Raw genomic sequence first — 27327 nt, forward strand, 5'->3', positions numbered from 1 at the left:
TGGGATCATAAACAAAAAGAGAGACCCTCTCTCAAAGGTGTGAAGACCAAAAGAGAGAGAGAAAGAGAGAGAGAAAGAGAGAGACCCCACAGTAGACTTAGGTCATGTTGACTGAACTACTATAAAATTGTTTTCCTCAGTGTAAAATCCAATCATGTTTCTAAATTATAAAGGGCCAATCTTTTTCATGGTTACAATTAACTCAACAAACACTCTAAATTTGGGATATGGGAGGACCAAAAAGCCATCCACTCTATTTCACTCATTACCTTGGTACATACATATGTCACCTCTATACTTGCCTTAAGATTGGGGGAGTTGATACCAACCTAGCTGAGTCGAGACTCTATATGGGATTCGGTAGTGCATAAGTGGGTCCAATGGGTAGGTTGGGCATTGGGATGAGATGTAAGGGACTTGAATGTAATTGGGCAAGGGTATTTTGGGAATGTAATGGATTGGGTTGTTAGAGGGGTAACATGGTCTTTTAGAACCATTAAGGACTTCAAATAGGCCATGCTTCTCACTTATATTCATCTTACGCTTGTAACCAATTGGGTTCTCACGAAGAATATTGGATCTAGACCAATTGGCTAGAGATTTGGCTTTAACAACTTGTTAAGGATTTCCCAAATCCTAACCATACTCCAATTATCTCTTAGTCATCTATCTCTCTCCCCCTCCTTCCTTTTCTTGGTCGATTCAGCCATCTCCTTCTTAGCTTCTCCTCCAATTATCTCCTAACCATATATATATGATCATTTCTCGGCAACAGTGCCAAAAATTTGGTATAAGTTTTAGAAAACCCCTTTTAAAACAATATTTTTAATCAAAATCAAGTGAAAGCCAGACACCAAAAATATAAAAACTGGCTCGCACGAGTGGTGGAGTCCGGGTCAAACTCAGGGAACGGAAAATACTTGTATTCAAACACACAAGCTAAACTATGCTTTATTGCCAAAGAAAAAACTTTAATTAATCGAGTTAATAAAGAAATAGTGCAGCCCTCTGTGGATAACTTTAAACAATAATTAACAGCCTTATTACAATAAAAAAAATGAAAACTTAATCTAAGAATCAAGGAAAAAGTCTTCAGTGCTTGAGTTTTTAGTAGCCCCCTTCTTTTGCTTTTCTTATTTGCATATTACTTTGTGGTCCCTCTGAGGGCACTTCTGAGGGCTTGAAGGGGCCTCAAAGGGTACTTTGAGGGTACGAAAAGGGCTCTACAGAACGTTCTAACACTTCCCTGCAAAACACGAAAACAAAATGAAGCAGTACAAATAGATCTAAACAAAAATTTACTAACTAATGACTAAAAAAAATTCAGCAAAAACAAGAATTAAACAAACTAAAACAAGAACTACCTATGAATCAACTCATGTAACAACTAACACTAAAAGATAAAATAGCAAAACAACCTAACTAATTAAAACAACTTCAATCACCTCAACGAATAAATCAAACTCTGAAATAACCAACTAAAGTTTGCATCTAATGAATTGCTTGAAATAATTAAAATAAGCTAAGGCTGGAACTACCTAAACAATTACTAATGCTAAAGAACTCATGGCTAATGCAATAAATTACTAAAATAATTAGTAACTTGCACGGTCGTCTACTTCTACCCACTGTAATAGGTTATCTAGCTAGCCTTTTTTACAACCGTATCTTGCACGGCCATTTATCATATAGCCAAGCAAGATTCTGGTAGTGGTGGGTCTCAGAGATTATGAGCTTTCATATAACCAATCTTCAGTTATATTGAATCCCCACCGAACATCTCATTTGGGAGCCATGTGATATGTGAGAAAATGGGGGCTGCGCACACCTGCATCAAGCTTGAGATGTGTGGTGGTGATGGAATATAACGTCATATATGATATGACCATAACTGATCCACGCATACAAGTTGGCATTTAGCTTGGAGCAAATAATTGCTTGGAAGTTTCATTAGTCTATATCTTTCATACTTTAAAGAATTATACTTTCTCTCATAAGGGGGACTTAGGGTCGTACGATTATATACATCCTGATCTCAGTGTTGATTTGCACGTCTTTCTTGACTATCGGCTGCACAACTAATCTTTCTTGTTTCCTTTCATAATTGTCTCCATTTCTAAGTTTTGTATCCCAAACAACCATGGGGCTGATAGCAAGTTGGATCGAAACCTGTGACCCATACTGTTTAAGCTAGATTGCATATATAGTTGAGTGTAAGACTGGCTGGAATCAAACCGGGTCAGGAAAGTCTACCCATCTCTACATTCAAACTATGGCTTTGTGCTGGTATATCAAGCTAAATGCAAGTTTATTTTTTTGAGAAGAAATAAAGCAAGTTTATTTAATGAACCGCAACAAGCGCTTTTCTAAGCTAGCAGCTTTGATCATGCTCTTTGTACTTGGATCAAGGTTTGGAGATCCAATTACAAACTCGTTGTGGACAAAACAAAGCGAACAGGTCGTGGGTTTGGTACTATTTCTAGGGTTTCAATTACAAAACTGACTGTGATCCGGGTCAGTTTGTTTCAGATCAGACTGGGTCAGATTTTCCATACCATCGATAGCCTTATTGACACATCACGAAATATAGGATGGATCTGACCCAAATCTAGGCCAGACCTGAGAAATTAACAGAAATACATGGAGGCAGAGGCCAATCCAAGTACGACCATGCAAGATCCAGTTGCAAGACTATCTGAAATTCTTTGCCAATATAACAGCCATAGAAATTTATAAGTATGCAAAAATACTTATAAATTTGACAATATATATATTGATGAGTTACCATTTTCTTTTGGTGGCTCTCAAAAGTCCTAGATTCACCTGTGTGTAGATGGACATCGGGCATCTTCGTTCGGTTTTATGCAGCCTTTGCTGAGCGGTTTTGAAATTCATAGCTCGCTCATTTGTCGCACATTGCATCCTAGTAATCAGACCTGATAGTAGAAGGGTCATGACCCTTCCACTGCAGTGGATCATCTATCTCACCAGTTGCCTTTATTGTTACAGTCTTCATATTGTGGAGTATGTCGGCAAATCGATTGACAACCACCTTCTGTCATACTAGCCTTGCGTTCTGCTTTTCCTTCGCAGTCGCGAAGCGATTCAAAGCCTATAAATAATTTCAGAAAGTTAGTACACATGACTATAATAAAAAATTAAATATGAAACATATTAGCTGTGATAAACGATTGTATACCATGAATAAAGACCATAATCTGTCCAACACCTCTTTTGAGTACTCTTTCCATTGAGTGATCGGTCCTGAAAGATGCTGAACTAATGACTTCCTAATTTCTTGTATTACTTCTTGTAGATCGAATCTCGCGTTGTACATGAATTAGTACACATTTACAATCGACTATCGATATACACTATTTGATTGAGTCATCGTGTGTCAGACTGAGAAGACCCTGCATCCGGCATTGTCTCGTGATGTGTATGAGTAGCTGGTGTAGGTGGGTAATGTGCAGGCGAAACATCATCTACAGAACAATGAGTTAGAAATTCACACAATGCACATTTAAACTAATCAAGTATACAAATATTTAAATGATATACCTATCAAAGCATTACGTGAAGATGAAGGTTGAGACAGGCAATCACTGAGCTGGAATCCTATAAAGACGATTAACAAGTAACAATTTTTATATCAACATATAAGCAAAAACATAATGAATGTCTATATTTAAATATAACACAAAGACATCTACCTAATGTTGTCCAACGGCCTCTATTTGGTCATCGACCATTGTGACCTCCACAAACCATATTCTAACAAATAAAAATGTTATTTAGATCAGTTACATAACTCTTGATCTTAGTATGAACATGACATATGCATGAAATGTAAAGATTTAAAGGTCCTACATGAATCAGTTTTATAATTATGCATGAACCGTGCATGTATATGCTAAGTATGCATGAAATGTAACATGATATGCAATTCCATGAACATGGATATATAATCAAATAAAAAATAACTTCATGCAAGCATGGATACAGTCACATCAAACATGGCAATACATTCAAATCATTCATATCACAACAATGTCAAACATGTACCTACAATAAATACACTCCAATATCTCGTTAACTACAACCATGACTAGCATGGTCTCTGAACTACAAAAATAAGAGCATATGAGAAAGTGATATGGTATGTATTACAAGATGTATTTTATTAGCTCGAATATACTTCCTCATCACTTGTTTAACTTTCATATTCTTCTTCTTCCTCCTCCTCATCTTCATCTTCTTCTTCATTAGACGCTCATCTACTTGGTATATAATTTGGATCACATTCTTTTATACATGTGCCATCGGACAATAAAGATGTGACATGAAGACAATGTGTGATATCGTGACTATAAGAGAAGTCATACATATCATCTGATTGATAGTAATCACCCTCTTCAACAATATTGTCTTCCTGTAACTGATCATACTCGGGGTATAGTTTAGACTTCACCTTGCAAACCGCCCACCATTCATTTCTATCTGACTTCCTTGTATTCGGATATGAAGTATAGTAAACTTGTTGAGCTTGCAATGCTAATATGAATGGTTCATATGTTCCAAACCTTGATTTATGATTCACCTCCACAATGCCTGAAGCATTGTTGACTCTTGTTGTTGTGGGATCAAACCAATGACACTTGAATAAAGTTACTGTAAACACCCCAAATTTTCCTCCTCATTCAGTATTCATCCATTTCATGTGTCATTGCTTCTCATTGCATGAATCCAGCATATCATTTCATTGCATTGCATAGCATTGCATGTCATTACATCTCATTTTCGAGATCCAGCACTCCTGTTTTCAAAATATTCAATCTAGATTTGAGTTTTAGAGCTCTTCTTTTAAAAAATCAATTTTAAAACCTGGGTTTTATTCAATATTCTATCATTTTTCAACCCCAGGACCTTGTATTTCGAAATGTTTTCTAGAAAACAATCTGGATTCACTTCAAATTCAAATCTCAACTGATTCCAATTCTCAGATGAGACCCATTTAGGTGGTGTCGCTTCTGGATTTCGTTATTTATCCAAATTTCTCAAAATTCTAGAGTTTTAGTCTGATCAATACTCTGTCCCAGAGTCTTAGTCCAGTCAGGAGTCTGTTCTAGAGTCTGTTTTACTTCCATTTTCAATCCTTTCCGTTTGTTTTCAAAATTTAGGTCATTTTACAGAGTCCAGTTAGTTCAGTACTCTATTTTAGAGTTCGGTTGAGTTAGGATTCTAACCCTGACTGTATTTTTCAACTTGTTTTACCAAATTTTGATGAAAACTTTCAAAGACTATTTCATTTGGCTTTTTAAATTTCAAAATCTCAGAGTCCTAAGAGTTCAGGACTCTACCTCAGAGTTCCAGTTCGCTTGAGACCCTATTTTCAAAAATCTTGAATTTCAGTTATTGATTTTAACCCATTTTTAAAGTGATTTTCAGTGTTTATTCCAAAATTTTCAAAATTCGATGTGGGCCCACTCAGTTGGCACCATATCCATAGGAGTTCTGACCCAGTTAGAACCCTATGCTATTTCAAAATTTTCAATTTCAAATTTTCTTTCAAAAATCTTTTGAAAATGCTTTCAATTTCAAGCTTTAAAATCATCTTTTTTTGAAAAACTCAAGTAGGGCCCACTCGGGGTGGCGCCATATTCGAGTAAGTCAGGGCTAGACTAGAGTTAGTCAGTGTCTTGGTTAGTTTTAGAAGTTTAAAAGAGTCAAAAACTATTTTGAAAACTCATTTGAAAATTAGTTTTTAAAAATAGTGATTTTAAAGGTTTTTAAAAGTACATTAAAAACCCAAATGTGGAAAATGCCAAGTGGCATCACTTTTGGGGGATTTCTAGGATAGTCTAGGGGTTAATTAGGCATTAGTTAGGATAATTTAGGCTAGGGGTAGGATAGTAACTACACCCCAAAATCGCCCCCCTTTAGAGTCCAAAATTTCCATTTTTTTTTAAACCTAAAATTTTTCTATAAAAAGGGGCTATAGGGGGGACGATTTTTCCAGCCACCTCTTGAGCAAATCTTGGAGCTTCTCTCTCCTCTCCAGCCTTTCCTCAATTGCTGCAACTCCAAGGTAAGAAATTTTATTGATTTATTGGTTTTATTTAATGCTTTTCATGAATTAAAAACTAGATTTAGCCTTGGACGCCCCTCCTTATGAAGATTCGTCCATGATTCAACCTCAAGAACCATCAAGAACGGTCCAAGAAGGTGATCTAACACTGTTTTTGGTGTTTTACAGGGATTTTAATCCATTAAGATTGATTTTAGCATTGTTCTTTTCATTATTAACCAATAAAACATGTGATTTACCCTTTTAATGGGTTAAATCCATGTCTTTAAAGGTAAAATCAAATTCCAGCCATTGATTCCCTGATTTTTATTTATTTAGTTGTTTATTTATGCTTATTATACGTTTTACACCATAGAAATAATTTCTATTTACTGTTTTATGGTTTATTTTATTGATTTTCATTAGTTAATGCATGGTTTCTTAAGTTTCTTAGATTTCTGTGTGTTTTAGGTTTAGAACAGTAAAGATAATGTTATTTTGGATTGAAATACTTGCTGTTTAGTTCTGATTTTTTTATATGCGATACATGTATGTGTAAAAAAGTTACTCTAAAAAAATCAGAGATTTTGGATTTTGGAAACTCTGTCAGAAAAATCAGATACTAGATCGGGTTTTTAAAACTTTAAAATCGTTGTTAAAATCAAGAAGGTAACTTGCACTGATGTGGGTTTTCTCATCCGATGTCCGATTTTAGATCTGTAAAGTTCCATGGATTCACATTGATTAGATCTATCTACTGTGAAATGTTGGGAATTTTGGACCACTGTTTAGTATTTTTCCTCTGTCAGAGAATCTGATTTTCAATTTAAAACTCGTTAGGGTTTACCAAAACCCTAATCAGACTTGTGTTATTCATAAATCCCAAAATACAGATCCGATTCATGATCTGTAAAAGGTGAGTACTGTTATTTTTTTAATCACTGTTCACTTTTAAAATCTCAGATATTTTGAATGAGTGCTGATATTTATCCCATACTTTTCAATTGAAAGTATCAGTTAGGACCAAATCTAAAATCAATGTATTCAAGGCCGGATTGTCGGAAGGGGATCTCCCTGATCCTAAGTGCTTTTTCAGATCTGTAAAAAGGAAAAGTTCTGTTTTCTTGTCTTTTTGGTCTCTGTACAAAATCAGAGATTTAAATGGAGGACTGACCCCTGGTTCGGGTCCTAAACTGAGACTGGTTGGTGAACTAGGTCAAAAATAGCATATCTTTAGGGTTTAATGTTATTTTCGGATTAAATTAATGCCAAAAAATTATTTTTATAATTCCAATCCGAGATTAGGGTTATAATAAGTGCAGGTACCAAATTTGATGAATTTTGGAATCCGATTGATGGCTGAATTAAGCAAATTGAAAAACAGGGTACCTGAAGAATCCTGAAATATTGTCAAAATCACAGTTTTTGTGATATTCTTGGATTTTCGTGCATAAGCATGTATTTTTAGGGTTTAATCATGTTCATAATCATATTAGGATGCTTTAGGTTTAATTTGATGCTTATTTGACTTCATTTAGTGCCTAAAACCTAAGTTTTACCAAAATATTTTCTAAAAAACCCTGATTTCAAAGCCATAGTCTTATTATTAGAGATAATTTGGTCATTTGACCTCAATTTCGAAATCCCTAACCCTAGTTTTCACATTTTTAAGCATGTCATATCATATTTAGTTTGATTTATTTTTATTTGAACTTCAAAACTTGCATTTTATCAAATATCTTTCTAAAAACCCTAATTTCAAGGTCATAGTCTTGTTATTAGGGGTATTTTGGTCATTTTGACCTCAATTTCAAAATTTCATATCTTATATTTCTTATTTATTCAATTTTATTGCATATTTCATCATTTTAATTTAAGAGAATCATGGCAAAATGGCTTATATCTAGCAAAATCCAGTAATTTCTGATATTGCTGGATAAATCTAGAAAAGCCAACATATATTCACTAACCAAGTTTTCTAGTTTTGCAGGTACATTGAAGACTTTAATTTCTGTATTTTCAATTCAATAGTGATATAAATTAAATTAAATTTGGAATAAGAATTTAAATTTCAGCTTAGACTAGGATTGCATTGCATATAGTTTAATTCTGCAAATATTAAATGTCTGATGAATGTATCATTCATGCATATGTTCATAAATTCACTATGGTCTACACGAATGGCACATGCACTAGCTCTTATGGAGTTGACAAACATGGTGGAATTTGTATTTATGGCCATAGTCAGAATACGAATGATACCTAGATTTGTAATCTTCATATTAGCCACATTCAGTCTACACTATTAGGCTAACTTCAAAATGCACTGCATTTCTCAAAAATGCAAAAAGATTTTCTCAATTCCTCCAAATCAAGTCTTTCAAATCCATATTCATTCAATTCATGCATTTACAAATTCCAATTTCAATTCAAAAAAATCAATTTTCTCAAAAAAAATTCCTAAGTCTTATTCAAAAATCGATTTTCTCAAAATATTGATTTGTCAATGATATTTCAAGTATTTCCCAAGTTCCAAATTCAATTTTTCTAAGTTATATTTTTAATTTCAAAGTTTGAATTCAAAGAAATCAAGTTTTTCAAAGCTATTTCACATTTCTCAAAATCGATTTTTACAAAATCCTTATATTTCTTCAGAAATCGATTTTCACTTTCTCAAATAGAGTATCTCAATCATGATTCACGATTTTCAAAGAGTTCATTTTCCAAATATTTTCCAATCTTTGAAGCAAACATCATGTTTTCAAATATGCATTTTCAGAAATTCATAGCACATGCCTGATTCTTTGTGCATTTAGGAAATAGAATATGATTTAGACAAGTTGAGCAAAGTTAAGCATACAATTGATCCTTGGTTCAATTACCCCTGGTAAAGGCGCCAGGAACGGTTGAACCTCGTACCGACAGGCGAGTCCCATTCTTTGGAATTATCCCGCATTTTAAAACGGAGGCGAGTTATTTTCAAAAACTTTTTCAAAGGTCAGTTTGACTCGCAAAAGTTAAAAATTTTGCGATGATAACAGGTTTGGCGACCGTGATGTGACCTGTCTTCGCCTGATCAGTCTAATGCTTTGCTTAGTTCAAATTGTCAAAATCGTGTTTCATGGAATGTCAGCTTTTACTTTATAATATCATGTGAACCTAGGAGCCTAGACTTGAACCCAACTGACATGGACTGTATGTAGACTAGGTATGGTTTGGTAGGACCATGTTGAGGAGAATTATTCATGCTCACATAGACTTAGGTCTAATACAACACTCCTCAATCTAGGAATTGTATGAAAACAATGTTTGTTTCTTCAAATATTTCAAATTTTTTATCTCTTTATGACTTAGAGCCTTCTGATTTGATTGCATGCGATCATATTTTCAAAAACCACCCTACCTATATTGTCCCGGTCTTCACATTGCTGGGCTCTCTTCCAGAACCATAGTTCGGGACAAAGCCTCACAACTGGGCCACTTATTTGGGTGAAAACCCCCCTGCCACGTACCAAGGGCCATAGTTCAACGTATATCGGCAGGTGCTCAAGGATGTTGGAAAACTTGAACCTAGAATCGGAAAATTTGATTTTATGCCACGTACATCGAGCCTTGGCTTGAGTATATTGGCATAGCATGATTAGACACAATTGATCTGAACCTTAGAGTTAGGATTAAGATCCTACAGCTATTTCAAAATTTGTGCATCTAGAGTCAGCTTTTAGGGAATGTTGTATGTGCATACTTGTTTGTGCAGGATGTGATTAAATGTGTTGTAGTCATTTCTTTTTATTTCCCATATTTTCCCAGTTTTCTAAAATACTGGACGATTTTTCAGAAATCCCCAATCCATTTCCATATACTGTCCATGTTTTAAATCTTGGATGATTTCTCAAGTGCTTCATTTTATGAAGCATTTCTTCATATTTCATCAAACCCTGGACGATTTTCCAAATTTCTCTTAATTTCCTTCAAAACTCCAGGTGATTTTCTATCCTCACTTTCTTATGGATCTCGAATTTCTGCTTCATTTTATCCTGTCTGCAATTCTCTTTCAAAATTTTTGTATTTTCCCAAGTCTTATCCTAAGTTTTTCCATGTCTTCCAGTCTGATGGCATCCAGTCAGCTTGATTCAGTCTTTCCTGAGGGTCACATCTCCTACGAGGTGCGACAAAGTCTTCCTGAACATCGAGTCCTCAACACCGGATCCTTCATTCCCCGGTGGTATTATTCTTGGCTCAAGAACTTCTCTCGTGTGTTTCCGGACCATTTGGACGATTGTGGATTGGAACTGACATCTGCGGTGGGAAAGCAGACAATCAACGGCAATTTGATCCATGCACTAGCAGAGCGGTGGAATCCGAGCACTTCTACTTTTTGGTTCCCATGGGGCGAGATGACAGTACTGATAGATGAATTTTCAGAAATCATGGGATTGCCCGAGCCAGCCGGTCAGCCTGGAGACCCGTTGGAAAAACAGTTCTTAATCAATGTCAAGGGACTGAACCCTAAAGATGCTTTAGCCCGCATGACAGGACGTAAGTCTTGGTCTTTGATTGAAGAAGATGGAAACGAATATGTGGACCTGCTCGAAATCTACAGACAGTATGGAACATTTATGGAAGTCAGTTCCTTATCTCGAACAGCTCGAGAAAGAATTCAGCATGCGATGGTTCTGTGCACGGTGGGATTAGCTTTCTTTCCAGATGGACAGAATTATATAGATATCAGAATAGTTCAGCTTCTAAGGAGATGGGGAAGTCGACAGACCAGCCGCCTCTCGATAGCCATGGCCGCACTCACTTTTCTATACCGAGGGTTGACTTGTTTCACGCTCGGAGAATCTATTCTAGTCGAAGGGTGCACTTATGCATTGCAATCCTGGTTCCTCCGGCATGTGCCAGCCCGAGCCAGTTCATTCAGATATAATGGTGAAAAGCTTCTGCCAGTTGCGCTCTACCGGTTCTTGATCGATAACCTTTAGGAGGAAGAAATCGTATGGGACTACTTTGATCGTCAGGAATCACCACCCAGATACACATACGCTTATAGCAAGCGGTTCAGGCTACTTGGCCCCTTCTTTTGCGCCTACTACCATCTGGAGCGGTGTGTCAGGCAGTTCTCTCAGATACAGAAGCGTGTAGAGATTCGTCCACTAACAGGGGTCTTGCTAGAGTTTGATCTCACATCAGATCAGTGGTCCGGAGCATACCATTCTGCCAGACATGGCTGAGATTCTTTTGTCACTCTTACTATTTTTCCTGGTCCTCGAGTGTCCTCTGATTATCAGGAGTGGTGGAAAATTGTCTCTCCCCCTCCCCTTTGTCAAGTGTATTATTAATCATATTTTCAATAAAACTCCTTTAATCTTCATTTCACCTTGGTTTGACGACCTCGCTTAGGTAACAAGGCATATCTTTCAGTTGTTTATTTTTGCAAAGGAATGACAACGCAATTGTCGTAACTTCAGCGACGACTCAATCCCTAGTAATGGGATATTATTTCAATTGTCTATCAAAATTCTCAACATATATCTTCCTCCTACCAAATTTCTTTCAAAAGCCTAACCATCAATTTTGCCCTGCAGAGAGCGTTAGCAACCTCCAGAGAGTTGTCGTGACATTCAATAGTTCATACAAGGTCCGGAAAGAAAACCACATCAGTTGAAGGCATCGCGTACTCAATCGCTTCAGAAGAAGAAATGGATTCAACCCGATCAGCTAAAAGTCAAGGACAACAGGTGGAGGATGACATTGATCCTCAAATGTATGTTATGTTCAAGAAAATGATGACCAAGATGCTGGCAGAGCAAGCTGAGGCCAGTGCTGAGCAGACTCAGATCAAGCAGAAGGATAGGGATCACACAGCCAAGAATGTGAAAATCATTAAAAAGCAGAATCGCCATGAGGAAATGTCTGATGAGTCAGAATCAGCAGATGATACTGACAAAGAGTATGAAAACAAGCAAGAATTCAAAAGGTCGACTCAGGGGCAGGGGTCGGCCTACAAATCCAAGAATCAGTCTATTGACGACCCTACGCAGTCACAACTTAAAGATGTGATGAAGATGGTTAAGGATCTTCAAACTCGTGACAAGGGCAAAAGAGTCTTTACAAGTGAAGACTTCTATGATGGACTGGATGGGGATGATGATCTTGATAATCTCCCCAAGAAATTTATCAAGTTTGACGGTTCAGGTGATCCAAAAGCGCATCTTGCCCTATTCTTCGCAGAATGTTCCAGGTTCAAGAGGAACAATCATGCCTTATTTCTCTACTTTCCTCGCAGTTTGGAAGGTGTCGCAACAAAGTGGTACTCAGAGCACATTAATCCGATAGAACTGAAAGAGTTTGACAAAGTGATCAATTTATTTATTGAGCGCTTTCTATTCAATGCTGAAGCACTCCAGACTCTCAGTCATCTCTGCAGTCTGAGGCAGAAGGAAAATGAGAAGGCCAGAGATTTCATTCATAGATGGAGATCCGCTTGCAATAAGATGCGTGAGCCAATAGCAGAAGGACACGCACTATCTTTGATCCTAAGAAACTTCTCGCAACCTCTGAGGGGACTGATTTCTATATCTCCACCAAAGAGCTTCATAGAACTGACAGAACGAGCCGAATGGATCGAGTTGAGTATGGAGAACAAATCTTATGAAGGTTTTATGTTTACAAAGAATAACAATCAACAAGAATCAAAGAAGAAAACCCATTTTACCTACTCTGCCAGTAACAGCAAGAATCAGAACAAAGGAAATGGGAAAAATCACTGTTATGCTTCAGGAGGGTCAAATCCCAACAAAAGTGATCAGAAAGGCAAGTCAATTATTCAATATGATAGGTAGCCACAGCTGACCCTCGAACAGAGATCAAGACCACAGGAAAAGCCGAAGCAGGAAGGATGGAGTTATAACCGCAAGTTTACTCCTCTAGACTAGTCCCTCGAAACAGTATTAGAATATATGCTCGACAGTGATATGATTAAGCTTCCAAGGGTAGCTGACCCGCCAGTGGTTATGGAAAAAATGAAGGACAGATTCTGCAAGTTCCACCGAACTGTGGGACATGATACCGAGAACTGTTTCATTCTCAAAAACATCATAAAAGATTATATTGACAAAAATCTGTTGGTAGAAGGGGCTGAAGATGAGAAAATGAGAATTCTAAATCAGCCTTTCTTGCAGCACTCAACAACAATGATATTTGATCATCCCTTTCAGCCACAAGATCATATCCAGCCATGCCCTAGCAGCGATATCAAGGTACAACATCAGATATTAGTTTTGCATAAGGCCCAGTCCAGTTCTCAAAAGATGGACCTCGTTTCAGCATTCAGTAAGCTGAAAGTTTTGAGAGAGCCCGCTGGAGTATCTCCAGAGGTAGCCAAAAGAATGTCGTGGTTACCCAAGAGCTTTGTCAAATCTACTTCGGAAAAAGGGAGAACATCAGAAGAAAAGGTCGATACAGTGCAAAGACCAATCACTGCCCTCTCTAATATCCTTATCCTTGAATTGGCACGTGCCTCTCCTAAGCATCAGCAAGTCCTGGACGATTTACTGCGAAAAATCAAGGTCAAGCCAGACACCACACCTAAAGACATGGCTCAGATCGTTAATCAGACCATGACCAATGCTCCTATAACCTTCTCAGATGAGGATCTGCCAAAACCTCACGCATTTCATAACAATGCCCTGTACATTGTAGTGCGAACCTGGGGAATGACTATACCCCACGTGCTTGTAGATGGAGGCAGTAGCCTCAACATTTGTCCTGAAATGACTGCCAAGGCTCTGGGTATAAAAGAAGAAGAGTATACACCGGATCCGATTATCATTTATGGGTTCGATAATCATGGACAGACAGCAAAGGGAAAGATCTTCTTGGAAATATTTATCAGCTACTCTGTTTATACAGTGCTTTTCCATGTCGTTAACGTGCCGCCAACGTATAATCTTTTACTGGGAAGAACATGGATTCATAATGCCAACGCCGTACCATCCACTCTGCATCAGTGCATCAAATGGTCTAAAAATGGCATGATAACTACTGTTTTGGGGGAAGATCCTGAAGAGAGGCTACCTCAGCCTATGATCCCTAGGCCAGCTTATACTGCTGATATCCCCAGCATTAGGGAAAGTGAAGAGGTTGTTCTTAGTGAAAGCCTTGAAATGCTAAAGTTAGAAGCAACATCAGAGACAAACCACACAGCAGCAATGGTTAGGGGTGGCAATCGGGTCGGGTTGGCGGGTTGGCGTGTCAGCATACCTCAACCCGAACCCGACCCATTTAATAAACGGGTAACCCGACACGACCCGCCAACCCATTTAATAAATGGGTTGGGTCGGGTAAACGGGTTTTCAGGTTCGCGGGTCGGGTTGACGGGTTGACGGATCGGGTTGGCAGGTTGGCGGGTCGGGTTGACGGGTCGGGTTGGCGGGTCGGGTTGGCAGACGGGTTGGCGGGTTGACCCACCCGCCTAACCCGTTTATTAAACGGGTCAGCAGGGTTGGCGGGTTGGCATACCCCCAACCCGAACCCGACCTGTTTATTAAACGGGTTACGCGGGTCGACCCGTTTATTAAACGGGTTGGCTTAAGCCCAACCCGAACCCGCCTAAGAGGCGGGTTGGCGGGTCGTGTCAGAAATTGCCACCCCTAGCGATGGTCCAATGGCAAGGACCGCATTTCTTTAAGATCGGAGGTCGTCTCGATTATAGTACTTTCAAGGACCATCCTCTTTTCCCATAGTTGGTTAGAACCAAGAAAGGGTTCGACCTGTTACTGAAGCATGGTTATCAGCCTTTCAAAGAATTGGGCAAGAACGAAGATGGCCGACTAGAGCCAGTGGTCCCTGATCATCATCCGCGCAGGGCAGGATTGAGATTCATGGGCAAAAGATCTCACAAAAATACTGTCTTCATTAAAGGGATCCATTAAAAATTTTCTACCATATGTCTTTTCTATTTCATTCATTTGATTTCTGCAGTTTGTAGGGACAATGTCCCATTTCAGTTCATTTTAAATGTTTTCATTTCATTACAAGTCTTCAATAAAGTTATCAATTTTCTCGTCTATCTGGATGTCATCCTTCTCTTATTCCTCTGCAATTTGTCTTCAAAATTCAATGTTCTTATCTTTTTTACTCTCATGCAATTTATGTCATAGTGAATGAACTTTTTCTAAAAGCTATTCCTTTTCAAAATTTCAGAATGTCTTCTCAACCGATAAAAAGATTAGTCATCAATCCTTCAATCCTATCGAAACCGGCAAAGATACACCGGGTCCGGGCAAGAGCAGAGGATAGTAAGATCACAAAGCAGTCAGAAGAAATGGCAGAATTTGATTCGTCGCTTCCAGAGTTGCCAGAATTTGCAGCGATTCAGAAACAAGATGAACCATCGACCCTAGTCCAGGATCCGACTGAGGACATCAATATTGGTTCAGAAGATAGTCCGAAAATTCTCAAGATCGGCACCAGCCTAAGTACAGATGAGAAGGAAAGGCTCATCGACTTTCTCAAGCAGTACCAAGAAGTATTCGCATGGACTTATGAAGATATGCCAGGTTTAGATCCTAAATTGGTGGAACATCGACTCGTTCTGAAGCCTGATGCGAAACCTGTTAAGCAGAAGTTAAGAAAAATGGATCCTCGAATCGAGCAACAGGTCAAGGAAGGACTTGAAGACTTGCTTAAAGCAGGATTCATTCGAGCAATAGATTATCCGAACTGATTGGTGAATATCGTTGCAGTTTTCAAGAAAAATGGCAAAGTACGAATTTGTATTGACTTTCGCGATCTCAATAAAGCTACTCCGAAGGATGACTATCCACTCCCAAATATTGATCTCCTAGTTGATAGCATGGCTGGGCATGCCATGTTCTCCTTCATGGACGGATACTCTGGATATAATCAGATCAAGTTGGCCGCTCGTGACCAATCCAAAACATCCTTCACTACGCCATGGGGCACTTTCTGTTATACAGTCATGCCGTTTGGGCTCAAGAATGCTGGGGCAACCTATCAGCGTGCAATGGCTGCCATTTTCCATGATCAGATGCACAAGACTATGGATGCATACGTTGATGACATCCTGGTCAAATCCAAAGAAGAAGAAGATCATATTGATGCTTTAAGTCAAGTCTTCAAGCGACTCATTCTTTACAAAATAAGACTCAATCCTCATAAATGTGTCTTCGGGGTTGAATCGGGCAAATTGCTAGGCTTCTTGGTCAGCAAAAAGGGGATAGAAATGGATCCCGCTAAAGCAAAGGCCATCATTGACATGCCATCTCCAACTACTCTTAAGGAATTGCATAGTCTTCAGGGACGTATGCAATCAATTCAGAGATTCATATCCAACCTTGCTATGAGATGTGAACCTTTCAATCACCTACTCAGAAAAGGAGTGAAATTTGAATGGGGACCAGAGTGTCAGCAATCGTTTGAACGTATCAAGAAATATCTTCTTAATCCACCCATTCTGAAGCCACCAGAATTGGGAAAGCCTCTTTTGCTATATGTTTTAGTTAACCAATCCGCTTGTGGCGGATTCTTGGCACAATATGAGGAAGGCAGTTTGATTGAACATGCCATCTATTATGTAAGTAAGACTTTCATTGATTACGAGAAGAAATATTCTCAGATAGAGAAGACATGCCTAGCACTGGTATGGATGTGTCAGAAGTTGAGACATTACCTGTTAGCATCAAAAGTCAAGATTCTCTCAAAACTTAATCCTCTCAAGTATATTCTCGAGAAACCATTTCTCAGTGGACGGATTGCTAAATTGCAAGTCCTGTTAATGCAGTATGATCTGGGGTATGTTTCTCAGCAATCTATCAAAGGTCAAGCAATTGCGGACCAATTGGCAGATTTTCCTTTGGCAGAAGATGTTAAAATCGAGGATAGTTTTCCCGATGAACGGATCTGTAATGTTCAACAATCCCCAGTTTGGAATCTATTTTTCGATGGATCCAAGAACATGGCCGGCATAGGGATCGAAATCTTGCTGATCACACTAGAGAAAGAGATGATCCCCTTTTCTCTGAAACTGGATTTTCAATGTACCCATAATATGGCTGAGTATGAAGCTTTAATACAAGGTATGAGAATTTTGCAAGACTTCAATGTTAAGAGGGTACACGGTTTCGGCGATTCATTGCTCGTCATCAGCCAAGTCAAAGCTGAATGACAGGTAAAAGATCAGAAGTTGCTCCCTTACCAAAAGATCGTTTTAGCCCTTATCAACAATTTCAATGAATTTCAGCTTTTCCATATCAAAAGAGAGTTTAATCAAATAGCTGATGGTTTGGCCAGCTTGGGCTCCATTATGTCTTTCAGAAATGGAGAATCCTGTCGCTCTTTTGAAATCGGTAAACTTGACCAACCTGCCTTCGTTCCGATAATGCAAGTCAACCAGGCGGAACAGAAAAAGAAGCCTTGGTACCAAGATATTAAAAACTTTATTGAAACTGGTGAGCTTCCACCAGAGCTCTCAAAGAAGGAGCAAAAAGCAATTCAGCATATGTCCGCCCGCTATTTTATCCTTGTCAATGTTCTTTATCGTCGTGGGTTCAGTTCTGAGTATTCTAGGTGCTTAGACGAAGAAGAAGCCAAAGAAATCGTGCGAGAAGCACATGAAGGTATTTGCGGTGGTCATGTCGGCTACCAAACCCTTGTTAAACAAATCATTTGGGCAGGATACTATTGGAGAACCATGCAGCAAGACTGCTATCGTTTTGTGAAGAAGTGCGTTCAGTGTCAGATGCACGCACCTTTCATTCATGCACCAACCACGTACTTGCAATCAGTCGTGTCTCCATGGCCATTTTTTATGTGGGCCTTCGATGTCGTAGGACCCATATGTAAACACCCCAAATTTTCATTCACCTCTCAAACATTTTCACCAAGCATCAGCGTCCAGCCTCTAAAATTGCCGGAGGGCAAAATGGTCATTTTCTGAACCCGAACCTTGCAAAAGTCTAAATTTCATCTGCAACTCTCAAAATTTCTCTATTTTTTACTGAGATGTTCAAAATTTTATCCCTGACAGAAGACAGGAATCCCCAAGTCTTGGTTCAAGATTATATTGCATAAGACATGGCATTGCATATCATTGCATGAACATCTCATATCACTGCAGTGCACAACATGTCATTTCGAGGTCCAGAACTCTTGATTTCAAAATTTTTGATCCAGATTAGAATTTCAACTATTTTTAAAATCAATTTCAAAACCCTGGGTCTTCAAAATTATCAATTCTTCTCATTTTACCCCCAGGACTCTGAATTTCAAAATATTTTATCAGGAAAACAATCTGGATAATTTTCAATAAATTTCATCTCAGATTTTGCCCTTTTGTCAACAAATTTTAAATATCTTCTATTTACAAAATTGCCCTACAGGGGCCAAATCTTTTCAAAATTTTTGTTTTGCCAATTAGTCTAGATTTTATGAAAATTCCAAAAAGAGGTTTTACTGTCTTGTCCTTATTTCAATAAAAAAGCAATGTGGGACCCACACTGAGGTGGTGTCACATAGGCTTTTCTTTTGAAAAACCTGAACTTTGAAAAACCCAAAAATATAGGAGCCTTGTCCCCTGGATTGGCGCCACTTGTCTTTTCTCTCTCCTCCTATTTACCTGCCATGTGTCAGCATAGGGTTCACCTAGAGGTGGCGCCACATGTCACCTTCTCTCTTCTGCCATCCTTTGACATGTGTCAGTGTGGGGCTACCTTAAGAAGCCGCCACATGTCATTAGACATCATCCTCATTCCATGCCATGTGTCAGTATCCACCCTACGCCATGTGTCATTCCAAGGTCACCCTGAGAGGCCAAGTGTCATGTGTTGTCCTGTCTAGAAAAAGTAAAGCTTGTCTCCTCTGAGGTGGCGCCTTTTGAAGTGTGTCTCCTATAGAGGACACGTGTCAACCTCTCCCTCCTTTAGAAAAGTAGACTGACACATGTCTCTTCCTACTTTTCTCAGAAAACCAAGTGACACATGTCATTCTCTGCTCTTCTCAGAAAAAGCAAGTGACACATGTCATCCTCTGCTCTTCTCAGAAAAAGCAAGTGACACATGTCACTCCCTGCTTCTCTCAGAAAAAGCAAATGACACGTCATTCTCTGCTCTTCTCAGAAAAAGCAAATGACACATGTCATTCTCTACTCTTCTTAGAGAAAGCAAATGACACATGTCATCCTCTGCTCTTTTCAGAAAAAGCAAATGACACATGTCATTCTCTGCTCTTCTTAGAAAAAGCAAATGACACATGTCATTTTCTGCTCTCTTTAGAAAAAGCTAGAATTCAAACATTCAAACCCAGGCAGAGGTGGCGCAAATCCTGAACTCTACTTTTTCCATCTGGTCTAAGATGGCGCCACATGTTCCTTGTTCCTCTCTCCTGCCACATGGCATTGTAGGAGCCACCCTGAGGTGGTGCCACATGGCCAGTCCTCCCTGCATCAGAAAAAGTAGGAATAGCTTCCCTCTGAGGTGGCGTCTTCTGCTTCTTCAACTCCTGCCTTCTGCCACATGGCAGTGTGGAGCAACTTGGAGGTGGCGCCATATGTCAGCCTCTCTTTTCCTGCAGAAAAGTAGAATTTGAATTCCTCTGAGGTGGCCCAGTCTGCTTCTTCCACTCCTGTCCTTCTGACATGTGTCAAGAGCTTCCAGAGGTGGCACCACATGGCATGCTCCTACTGTTTCCAGCTTTACACCTCAAACCTCCTTTTGAGGTGGCACCAATCCAGAGCCCCACTTGGCTTCATTTCTTTTATTTATTTTATATTTTTAATAAAAATAGCCCCATGAGGTGGCGCCACCTGAGGGCTCCCTACAAAAGGCAAAATTTGAATTTCAAACCCCAGGTAGCACCCTCTGAGGTGGCGCCATTTGGTAACCTCCTGCAGAGAAAATCAAGCAAGCTTTTTAAAAAATTCCAAATTCCCCTGCTGAGGTGTCTCACCCACAAATTTTCCCATTTTATTTTCTAAAAAACATCAAAATAGCACCCTCTGAGATGGCGTCACATGGAGGGCTCAGATTGAGCCTGTCTGAAATTCAAAATTTTCAGAAAAAATCTATAAAAACAAGGCTCCACGCCCAGCTTAGGGGGCTTCTTTTTGGACTTTGAAATTCAACCTAGATTTTCTTCAAAACACGATTTCGAACCTTGGAATTCATGCCCCCCTTGGGCTCAATGGAGAAGGTGCAGTGAAGTACCTACATTGTTCGTGTTGTGGCCAATTCGATTCAAGCGTGGGTCGATCTTGGTGAATCATCCGAAGCCCGGATCAAAGAAAGAACGAAGCCCTTGGTAGCAGTCCCTTTCAAGAGTTTCAAAGCTGCGTAACGAAGCAAGGTGTACCTCTTTTCCTCTTGATTTCATATCATGATTTGATTCAGGTGTCGTTTGAAGAAAGAGCTCATCCGAGGGATGGATTGAGCTATTCTCATAAAACGACATATATAAAAATACATAATTATGCTTCCTTGATAATTTTTAGCATTCATGCATTTAGCTAGATTTAATTTGTATTTTATTTCATTAATTTAGCATGTTTTATAGGTTAATTAGGCATTTATTTCAATTCTGCTCAATTTCAGTAGTTCTCTGTTTTTGTCAGTCAGTGCACACGTCATTTCATGCATTTATTTTTCATTACAAATTCAACAAAAATCATGAAATGCGCCCTTAGGAGTCCCTAAAAACGTTCCAAAAGTTCGGAGAGATTTGAATTCGTTTATTGTGGTAAACGTTCAAAAAGGTGAGTCGGGTTTTATTACCCGGGATGCATTTTAAAATATCTTTTCCGACTTGTAAAATGGAGCTATCCCGCATGAGAGATTCGATTTTCAATACAAAATATGTTCTGAACGCGAGAGAATGTCTAGTTTTTAATATGATTTTCTACGATTGTTCTAATTTTGTTTAATGTCTGACAAAAATCCGAGAGTTCAGGACATGTGTCAGAGCCTGATTTGGGCCTCTGAGACTTGGGATCGACTTAAGGCTATGGGTTCTCTTTGGGTATTGCTTCAAATCCAAATCTGTAAAAAGTGAATGTTATGTCCGAGATGTCCTCTATTTGCATCTGAAAGCCGGTGATTTTTAGAACAGTTGTAATATCTGTTTCGGATTTTTCTTGTCAGTCCTCTATTTTGTCACATTTGTCTATTCTGTCATTTTAGGCATAAAATGTTATATTTTTATCTGTGTTTTTGTTGATCAAATGCCAAAGTCATAAACATCAAAGTTGTCCCTGTAGGTGTCGTGAGTAGCTCTGTTAAATATCATAAATTTCCATGGTTTTTTTTAAATTTGTTAGCATTTTATATTAGATTAAGTTGATTTTACCTCCATTAGAACCAAATCCCTGTTTCCGAGCTCACCATGGCTCAAATCCCGAAACTGTAAAAACCAAAAATGTTCCATTTCGGGTCCTTTAGCAGTCTGTAAGATATCATAAGTTTTTATGGTGTAAATTTTGCATTACTATATTAAGCATTGCATTTGGTTCGGATCCATAGGTGAAATCCATCCTTTTTAGGACTTTCTTTAAATTTTAGTATTCAAATCATATTATTTCGTGAATTTTAGCATTTTAGGCTGTTTATCAGAGTATGTATATGCTTCATACCGAATTTGGTGTAATTTGGAATTCATTTGAGGCTTGGTTTAGCCATAATATCAAAACAGGGCCCCGCGGGACCCGGATCCAAGAGAAAAACAAGTGAAATTCGTTATTTTGGATAAATTGCAAAATATCAAATTCTGATTTTACAGTCCTAATGTGTTTATAAGCATGTCATCATATCTCATTATGCATTTCATCATCATTTGATTCAATTTGAATTTCAAAACCTCAATTTTTACCAAAATTTCCTTCAAAAAAACCCTGATTTTAAAGGTATAACTTTAATATTAGGGGTATTTTGGTCATTTTGACCCCAATTCCGAATTATTAACTATTTTCTACTAAATTCATTGCATTTTCATCATTTCAAATATCAAGGAAGTATGAGAATAGGGTTTATATCCAATTAAGTCCAATAATTTCAGAATATTATTGGAAAATCTTGGAAAAACCCACATATTTGAGCTAACCTTATTCCAAGTTTGGCAGAGACATTCAAAAGAAGGAGCTGAAGTCTGCAATTTCCATTTATTTCATTTATTTAGTGATGTAATAATGTAAATTTTGGAATAAGAAATTTAATTTTCTGCTTAGACTAGGATGCATATCATATAGTTTGAATTTATGCAATATCCTGTTTATGTGATTCATGCATTTTATTTCAAAAGCACTATGGATGTACATGAATGGAACATGCACCAACTCTTAGGGAGTTGATGAACTCGGTGGAGTCCATATTTACGGCCCTAGTCGGAATATGGACGAGACCCAGATCCATCATTTTTCTAGTAGTCACATTGAGCCTACACCCTTAGGCTATCTTAAAATGTACATCATATTTCAAACTTTTCAAAGTATTGTGCATTAAATCGATTAAACTCTGAACATATTCATGGCCACAGTCAGAATATGTGAAGGATCTATTTTGACTTAATACACATTTTTCCAACAAATTTTCAGACATCTTTTTCCAAGTGCATTCATACATTCATATCATTTGCATCATGAAATCATTGGTTTTCTCATGATTTTCTCAAGAAAACTTCATTCTCAAAAAATCGATTTCTCAAGAAACTCAGAGAAATTTTCAAAGTCGGTTTTCCCAAGTCAAGTTTTTCCCACATTTTTTCCATGAAAAATGTTATTTTCTCAAGATTTTTAAAAGAAGTTTCCAATCTTCCTCAAAGATCAAAATCGATTTTCAAGTATTTCAAGGGTAAGATTCCCAGGATTTTAATTTGCCAAGTTCAGTTTTCCTTCTCCAATGACTTTTCCTATAAATTTTCTATCATTTTCCTAAGAAAATTCTCAAAGTCCGAGTTTTCCTGAGAAGTGTTTTCCTTCAAATGTTTACCCTTTTCTCAAGAATCATTTCCATTTTCTCAAGATTTTCATCCATTCATGATTTTCCCACACCTTTATGAACTTTCTTGTGATTTCAAAACCCCTTTCATCTGAGTTTCCTGAGAAATTGACTTTCACCTTTTTTCTGAGAAATGTTTTTCAACTCCAAATGTTTTTCAAGCATACATCATGTTTTTCCTACTTCCATTTCCCAAAATCTCATAGCACATGCCTGAATTCTCTGTGCATTTAGGATAGAACATAATTTCGATTATTTAACTAACTCAAGCACAATTTTGGGTCCTTGGTTCGATTACCCCTGTTAAAGGCGGCAGGAACGGTCGAACCTCGTACCGACAGGTCGAGCCCCATCCCATGGATTTTCCCGCAATTTTAAAACGGAGGCGAGTATTTCAAAACAATTTCCAAAATCCGGTCAAGTTTGAAGCGCGAAAGCATTTCCCTCTCTCTTCCGCAAGGAAGGGAAGATGGGAAAAATTTCGCGACGATAACAGGTTTGGCGACCGTGATGGGACCTGTCCTTGTCTGACCTAAATTGTGCTTGACTTAGTTCAATTATCGAAACTGTGTTCACAAAATGTCAGCTTTTTACTTCTGATATCATGCAAACCTAGGAGCCTAGATTTTGACCTAACTGACATTAACTGCATATAGACTAGGCATGGTTTGGTAGTACCAGATTGAGGAGAAATTTTCATGCTCACATAGACTTAGGTCTAAATACAACTCTCCTCAATTTAGGATATGAATGCAAACAATGTATGCTTCTTCAAAGATTTTCAAAATCTATCTCTCTAGGACTTAAAGCCCTCTATTTCTTGCATGTGATCATTTTTCAAAGTCTCCATTACCTATCATTACCCAGTCTTCACGTTGCTGGGCTCTCTTCCAGAACCCTAGTTTGGGACAGAGCCTCACAACTGGGCCAACTATTTGGGTTAACACCCCCCTACCACGTACCGCGGGCCACAGTCCGAAGTATATCGGTAGGCGCTCAAGGATGTTGGAAAACCTTACCTTAGAACCAGAGTTGAGATTATATGCCACGTACCTCGGATTTCAATTCGGGTATATCGGCATAACAAGATTGGACAAAGATGATCTGAACCTAGAGTTAGGGTTAGGGTCCTACAACTGTTTTCAAAGTGATGCATCTAGAGTCAGCCTTTTAGGGAGTGCTGAATGTGCATAAATGTTTGTGTAGGATGTGATTGTATGTGTTATTTCCTCAATTCTTTATATTTCTCAATGTTTTCCAACTTATTAGGCCTTTTTCAAGATATCCTTATTTTCCATGAGATCTTTTTCTCAAACCCTGGATGATTTTCTCAAATATCCAATTTCTTTCAAAACTCCAGGCGATTTTTCATTCTACCTTTCTACTGGATCTCGAATTTCCAGCTGTATTTTTATCCTGCCTGCAATTTTCCAAAATCATATGTTTCCCTCATTGGATTTTCAATCCTTTTGTCTATTTGCAAAAAATCTTCACCTTATTGTCCTCGTGCATACCATGATTATGGCGGTGGAAATTGTTTACCCACTTGCCTTCTCCTTATTCTAAATCTGTTTGCAGATTGTTTTCCAAGAGATATCTCTTTCCTTCAAAATGGTGTTTTTCCTTGTGGTTGACGACCTCGCCTAGGTAACAAGGCACATTTTTCGTTGTTATTTCTCTTACAAAGAATGACAACACAATTGTCGTGATTTAAGCGGCGACTCCATCCCTAGTAATGGGATATTCTTCCAATTGTCTACCATATCGTCAATAATCATTTTTTTTCCCAATCCAAAGTTCCTTTAGAGTCTAATCAAGACTTCATCCTGCAGAGAGCATCCACAGCATTTGATGGTTCGAACAAGGTCAGGAAGAGGAACTGCATCACCACAGTACTCCTCAGCCTCAGAAGAAGAGATGGGCTCCCCGCGACCCATCAGAAGTCAAGAACAACAGCAAGAGGACGATGGCATAGATCCTCAGATGTACGCGATGTTTCAGAAAATGATGAAGAGGATGATGAGTGAGCAGGCTGGCACCAGCTCAGACAAAAATCCATTCAGTCGGAAAATTAGAGATCGTGTGGCCAATAAATCAATCAAGGAGCATGTTCAAGATACTTCGGACGAACAAGAATCAGCAGATGATACCGAGGAAGAATACGAGATCATTCATGGAGCAACTCGCAAACCAAATGGCCAAGCAATAGAAAAACCGCTTCAAGCACAGTTCAGGGAAATGGCCAAAGTGGTAAAAGATCTGCAAGCCCGCGACAAGGGCAAGAAAGTCTTCACTAGCAAGGACTTCTATGATGGCCTCGAAGGGGATGAAGATCTAGAGAACCTTCCTCGCAAGTTCATCAAATTTGATGGTTCTGGTGATCCCAAAGCCCACATCGCCATGTTCTTCGCCGAATGCTCCACATTCAAGAGAGACAATAGGGCCCTATTTCTCTGTTTTCCTCGTATCCTAGAAGGCATTGCCGCCAAGTGGTACTCTGAGCATATCAATCCAATCGAGCTGCGAGAATTCGATAAGGTGGTCAACCTATTCATTGAGCGATTTCTGTCCAATACTGAAGCGCTCCCAACATTGAGTCATCTTTGCAATCTAAGGCAGAATGAAAATGAAAAGGCAAGGGACTTCATTCGCAGATGGAGAGAGACCTGCAACAAAATGAGGGATCCTATATCAGAGAGGCATGCCTTATCGTTGATCCTAAACAACTTCTCACAACCTTTAAGAAGTCTTATCTCCACCTCGCCTTCCAAGTCTTTCATAGAGCTTACTGAACGAGCCGAGTGGCTCAAGATGGGGTTGGAGAACGGTGTCTACGATGGTATCACCCTCGTCAAGAACAATCTAGATCCAAAGAAAAAGGCAAATTTCACCTCCTCCGCCAATATCAGCCGCAATGATAGCAAAAGTAGTAAGGGCAACCATGCGGATCGAGAGGAAAGACAAAATAGCAAGTTATCTCAGCCCAACTTTCCACAAAAGGAAAAGATAAAGCGTGAAGGTTGGAGTAATGATCGTGTGTTCACTCCTCTCAAACAAACACTCGAAGAAGCCCTTGAATTCATGCTGACTAAGGGATTAGTGAAGCTCCCAAAGGCCACAACTCCTCCCACCATCATGGGAAGGTTCAAGAATCAGTTTTCCAAGTTCCATCGGGCAGTGGGGCATGACATCGATCATTGTTTTGTCTTCAAAAATATTGTTCAGGATTGCATTGACAAGAGCCTCCTTGCTGAAGATGAAGAAGAAGATGAGATGGCCATCTTGACCAAGCCTTTCCCAGATCATTCAGAAAATTGATGATGCCAAAGTTTCATGCTTTCTTCCTTTCATTTTGCTAGTCACCCCGTAGGGGCAAGTCCGCCCAGTTTTGCAACCTTTTGGTCGAGTGCTTATAAATGTGCAATCTTTTGTTATCAGTTCTGCTTATCAATAAAATGTCAATTTTCTTCATCCAATACTTCTTTCTTTTGCACCATTAGGGCACCTGTTTTCGTTTTAAAGAATCTTCTTTGCCCATTCTTTTCAAGATGAGGGGAAATCCCAACAACATTCATGAGAGAAATGAAATTACCTATGAGGGTTTTTCAAAAATCGTGAAATTTTGAAAATTTTTTACAAACATCTTCGTTATGATCACCCAAAAGTTTAATATTTCGGTTCAATCTTTTTCAAAAATTCAACCATCGCGGTGATCTTCTTTTCTTAAATTGGTTTCGAACCATTATCTTTTGAAATCAACCCTTGTGTTGATTTTCTTTTCCAAAATTATTGTTAAACCAATTCATTTTCAAAATCAACCCTCATGATGATCTCTCTTCAAAATCAACCCTCGTGTTGATTCCCCTTTCAAAGATCAGTTCTCACGCTGATCATTCTTCAAAATCAACCTTGCAGTTGATTTTCTTCCCAAAATGATTTCTCACTTGCAAAATAACACTTTCCTTTTACTTTAAAGATCCCATGTGCAAACACTTTCTCACTTCTCATTTTGCTTTTATCATTTCAAAGGGATAATATAATTCTGTTTCCTTTCCTCAATTTTTAAGCATCAATAAAATTTGCCAATAGTTTGGCACCATTTTATTTGCGTCTCTTTCCTTTTCACAAATATGTCTCTTGTGAGGAATGATCTTGAGGACGTCTCTCAATTAAGAAGCCTGTCACCTTATTCATCGATTATCCTTCTTTGTATTCAAAATTTTCCTCCCTAGTTACACTGGGGCTTTTTTTTTTTGA

This window comes from Nuphar pumila, chromosome 14 (genome assembly GCF_984573655.1).
Source record: "Nuphar pumila chromosome 14, dmNupPumi1.hap1.1, whole genome shotgun sequence".
NCBI lineage: Eukaryota > Viridiplantae > Streptophyta > Magnoliopsida > Nymphaeales > Nymphaeaceae > Nuphar > Nuphar pumila.